The following is a 5,784-nucleotide window of genomic DNA, read 5'->3' as shown; positions in this document are numbered from 1 at the left end:
TAAAAAATTTCAAACCATCTATTATTAACACAAAACTAGGAAACAAATTAAATAAATGAGCTTAATGCCTTTCTCATGGCAGAGATCAAATAAGATAACAAAAGCAGAAGTCTTTTCTACGTGAAAGTGATAGCCCGATATAAAGGGCTATTCCGAGTAATTACAGCGCTTTTTAGTAAAGGCAAACTTTGCTGTGGATTTGTGGGATGAATTGTACGAAAGGGCATACATTTCAGGACATGCATTAGCCAGGGCCTCCTCTATAGAGACAGAGTAGGTTTCCTTGGCCACAGGGGAAGCCACCTTGGAGTGCAGTGGAAATTTCCACCTTGCAAGTCAAAGGCCTCTCCCCCCACTGGCTCTCCAACATCCAGCACTTAGCATCCAGGCCCCCAGTTGGACAACTCTTCTGGAAAACATGATTAAGGCTGAAGAAACTGGGGGTTTTATTGGGGATGACAGTGAGGGCCACAGTTTGTTTTTCAAGGGAGGGAACTAAGTCCCAGAAATAGCTGAGCCCGAGCTGGCAGGCGGCTGGCAAAGAGCAGGAGGCTCCAGGGCAACGCTCCCAGGCCATGTTGACTTTGGACGGGCTGCCTGAGCATTGTAAACAATTGCAGAAATGATTTCCTACCCTGGCAAAAGTCTTGTTTGGACAAGGGGTCTCCCCCCTCTTTCTTTAAAAGGCAGTTTTATCATTTGTTTGCAAAAATGCTCAAACCCCTCTTTCTTTTCTTGTTCCCTCTGTGGCTCTGGTCTCCCCCAGAGCCAGATGAAAAATCTTTGTGTTTCTTTAATGTTAACCAAACCCCCACTCCTCCTTTTTTAAACTGTTCCAGGTCTGTTGGACAAATACTCCCCAGCAACAGGACTTACAAGGGTCTGTTAAAGATTTTGTTAGGCTGGAGTCTTTAGCCAGAGTGACTTAAAAAAAAAATTTTTTTTCCTCCTTGTTTATTACATTTTAAACTCCTAGCACAATAAAATCTGCACACAAGGATTGGGAAAGCAATAAAAACGCAACTCATGATGTCTTGGCCTGAACTAGCAAATGCTCCATCTAGACACTGATATAAGAGATGTGGTCTCACCCACCCTCCCGAGATGTCAGACTAGGAAATAAACGGGTCGTCTGTAGGAAAAAAGCAGAGGACAGAGTTGTGAGCTCTGGGCTGCTGGCAAGGGTGGGGCTTCTGAGAGGCTGGGCCGTGGGCTGCACACTCTGAAAAGCAGCCAGAATACAAACTAGTGCAGAAAGGAATACTGTGTTCTTGACCACCCAGGGACGAGGGCAACCACAGACCAGATGAAAAGCCTGATATGGTAACCTACATGCTTGCCTGTCACCCAGCTCTAAAACGAGAAGAAGACAGGATGAAGAAAAGGAATAGTGAGGGGCAGGAGTCGGGGAGGGCCAAAGGGAAGGAGAGAAGAGAAAGCGGACGGAACACGTGGAAGGAAGAGGGGGCACTGGCGCTCAGGAGTGGTGGAAACAGAGCCGCCCTCGAGCTGGATGACGGAGGAGAGTTAGTGAGGGATGACGGACAAAGTGTGGGCAAGAGTTGAGGGAAGCCGAAGGGCAATGTGCTTCAGCCGGGAGCCTGCAACAGTGGGAAAGCTGTTTCCAGGCCCAGGCTGGACGACTCTCCTCCGAAGACAGCACAGTAACATTCTTATCATCCACTCTATTGTCAGGAAATCTCTCACTCTATTCGAAGACATGATAAAAACAACCCAAAAGATGAATATAAATTAAGAACTTACAAACAGAATCACTTTGCCATACACCTGAAACTAACATTTACAGCATTGTAAATCAACTATACTTCAAAAAAAAAAGTGTTTTTCCATGTAAAGAAAAAAGAAAAGAACTTACATAGAGGGAAATGAGGTATAAAAAGACTGGTGGTGGGCATTAAACCTATTTAAAGATATAATTAAGCATATGTAGCTATAATGATTTTATTTACCAAGCAATTAATGCTATGGTTGTAGTTATAAACAGCAACAAAAAAAGCCCTACAAAATGTTGTTGTTGCTAATAAGTTATGGGGGGAAAGAATCTCAAATTGTCATTTAAAAAGAAGATGGGAGGGAATCAAAGGAAAAGAGATTGGTGTTTGTTTGTTTGTTTATGTATATCTTGGTAACATATGCATAAATAAAATTTACCATTTTAGCCATTTAATAATGTATACAATTCTGCGGCATTAAGTACATCCACATTGTTGTACAGCCTATCACCATCATCCATCTCAAGAACTTTTTTTCATCTTCCCAACTGGAACTTCGTACCCAGTAAACACTAACTCAGCATCCCTCTTGCTCCAGCCCCTGGCAACCACCGCCTCACTTTCGGTCTCTCGGGACTTGACTGCCTTAGGAACCTTGTATGAGGACTCCTACACTGTTTGCCTTTTGTGACTGGCTTCTTAATCCACTGAGCACATCTCCTAGGTTCATGCATGTTGTACCATGTGTCAGAATTCCCTTCATTTTTAAGGCTGAATAATATTCAGAAGCCACATTTTGTATGTCCATTCATCTGTTGCTGGTCACTCAGGCTGCTTCTGCTTTGGGGTTATTGTGAATAATGCTGCTATGAACATGGTTGTACAAACATATGTCAGAGTTTCTACTTTCACTTCTATACTCAGAAGTGAAATTGCTGGGTCATATGGTAATTCTTTGTTTAATTTTCTGAAGAATTGCCATACAACTTTCCAAAGCAGCTGCAAGGAATACTGTTTAAATCACCAGTGTTCTTTATTTTTCTTAGGAGAATGTAGATGATATTGTTTCTCTTCTGAAGATAAAAAATTGAAAAATAGTGATTAAACATATTATTTAAAATTATAGAGGTAACCACCAGTGGAACTAGAAGTGTTCTGAATACCTTCCAGATTGCCAGAAAGCAACAAAAACAGGCCACACAGAAGCACAAAAGCAGAGAACACGAAAGACAACAGAAGTAGACTAAACCTATCTGTTACAAGGATGAAAAACTAATAAAAACTCTCTGTTTAAAAGAAAATGAAAGACAGTTATATGTTATCAATGAGAGATATGCCTAAAACAAAAAAGCCCAGGAAGGCTGATATTAATGGGGGAAGAAACATTGCGTGTGAATTACAAACGAAAAGCAGGCAAGAATTCTGTTAATAATAACAGGCTGAATTTACACTATGGAATGCTATAATAAATAACAACACTGAAAAACAAAGTAAAAATATAACAATTAAAAGGACTAATTTACAGATTATGATACTGAAATAAGTACAGAAATAAAAGTATAATAAGGTGCTTTACCTCACCTGTCTCAGATCTTGACAAATCAGACAGAAAAAAAATAAGTTGTGATTTAGAGATTTTGAATAATATATTTAATAAAATTGATGAGAGATCACTAACTAGCAGGTTAAATAGGAAAACAGAGCATATATATGATATATACATACCCTGAATATTGAGACCATATCTTATTTTCATGCCCTCATGAAACTTGTATAAGCTGATGGTACAATAGGCCGTAAACAAAATAATTTACAAAAAGCCAGAAATAGAATCAGTCATATTTTCTGTCTATAGTACACCAAAAGTGACCAATGAATAATAAAAATAGAATAAAAATTAGGAAACAGTCTCTAAACACCTTCTGAGTCAAAGAGGAAATCAAAACCAGTGACTACAGAAAATTCTGAAAACAAGAAAACACCACATGTAAAAAAAAAAAAAAAATCCATGACCTTGAAAACATGCTAAGTGACGGAAGCCAGACACGAAAGACCTCCATGCTGTGATTCCATTCATGTGAAGTGTCCAGAATAGGCACGTGCACAGAGACAGAAAGCAGACGAATGGCTGCCAGGAGCCAGGTGGAGAGCAGGTGGAGAGAGACTGGCGACGGACGTGGGGGTTCCTTCTGAGGTGATGAAAATGTAGCTAGGTGGAATTGGGGAGTGGTGACGACTGAAACTAGGGAACTAACCTGGAACCAGGTACGTGGTGATGACTGAACAACACTGAAAATGCACGAAAGGCCGCTGAATTGTACACTTCAAAAATGGTTTAAATTATAAACTTCATGTTAATATGTATTTTTAACCACAAGTTTAAAAAAATCTATGAAAAGAGGGATTTATGTTTCCATTAATGGATAAACTGGCTACACAGGCCAAACTGAGAGATTACAAAATCTGGACAGAATATGAAAAGCATCTAATTGGAGGACTGAAGATCTAAACAAGACAATGAAAACGTAGTGGGTCAAAATTCAGAAAAAGGAAACCGAGAGTGGTAAGCTGAGAGTTTGGCATTGCCTTGCCCCAGTGGGCACCAGATGAGTCCAGGAAAGGAATTTGAGGGGCTGAGAAGCTGAGTTTTTGCCAGCCTTTGGGGAATGGAATAAAAATTGGAATCTGCTGACACCAACTGGTACCCAGAGATGCAGTTCTGATGGTGACCACCTGGAGTTAGCAGCAAACGCGACAGGTGTCAGAGCAGGGCCAGTTCCAAAAAAAGCCTGTCCTCACTTCAGACACCAGCCACACCTGGGGGAGTCCCCAGTCCACCTGTACTTCTGCCCAACTGGCTATAAATTCGAGGGTTCCCGTGATTCCCTCGGTTCGATGTTTCACTAGAATGATTCCTAGAACTCGGGAAAGCACAATACTTACGATTGCAGTTTTACTGTAAAGGAGGAGCCAAATGAAGAGAGAGACATAGGCGGGGTTTGGGAAGTCCCCAAACAATGCTTTGTGCCCTCTGCCCTGGAATCAGGGATACCAGCCTCCTGGCACACAGATGTGCTCGGCAACCAGGAAGCTCCACAGAGCTCAGTGTCTCAGAATTTGCTGGGGGTGTCATTACATTTGTTGCTTTGTTGCTTAGTTGCTAAGTCATGTCCTGATGTTTGCAAACCCATGGACTGTACCCGCCAGGCTCCTCTGTCCATGGCATTTCCCAAGCAAGAATAATGGTTGCCATTTCCTCCTCTGGGGGATCTTCCCAACCCAGGGATTGAACCAACATCTTCTGTATTGGCAGGTGGATTCTTTACCACTGAGTCACCTGGGAAGCTGGTCATTACATAGGCAAGCTTGATTAAATCACTGGCCACGTGACCAAGCCCCATCCCCTCCCTGGAGGTTGAGAGGTCAGGCTAATACCACTAGCTCAACCAGTCCCTAACCTGAGGCTATCTAAAGGCTCACCCTGAGTCATCTTATTAGCATAAACTCAGATGTGATCCAACAGCTCATGAATTACAAAGACACTCTGATCTCTAGGGAAATTCCAAGGGTTTTAGAAGCTCTGTGCCAGGAACTCTGAACAAAGACCAGATAAATTCTTTCTTATAAACACAGGCCACCACCCCCCATCCCCTCACCTCCACTCCCATCCCACTCCACCCTATCTCTGGTCATAGTTCCCACATAACAAAACAATCAATCCTATCTGAGCAGCTACATTAGGTGTAACATTTATACAATATACACATCAATATTCCAACATGAATATGCCTAGCCTTTGGAAAAGCCAGTGTGGGGGGTGGGGCTTTTAACTCAATTTCCCAACATATTTGACCATCAATATCATTATTAAAATCTTACCAACAATGCCAATTTTACATCATTATCACACTGTAGCAGATGTAACCTGAAAAATAAGAGTAAAAAGATTCTGGCACATTACTAGAGTCTCCTAGCATATGACCAAAATGTGTCCCAGGGCAAGATCACTCAGGCTTGCAGATTTCTTTGTGATCTTGTCAAAAGCAGGAAT

Source organism: Bos indicus x Bos taurus, chromosome 10, assembly GCF_003369695.1.
Source record: "Bos indicus x Bos taurus breed Angus x Brahman F1 hybrid chromosome 10, Bos_hybrid_MaternalHap_v2.0, whole genome shotgun sequence".
Taxonomy (NCBI): domain Eukaryota; kingdom Metazoa; phylum Chordata; class Mammalia; order Artiodactyla; family Bovidae; genus Bos; species Bos indicus x Bos taurus.
This window is presented reverse-complemented; position numbering follows the sequence as displayed.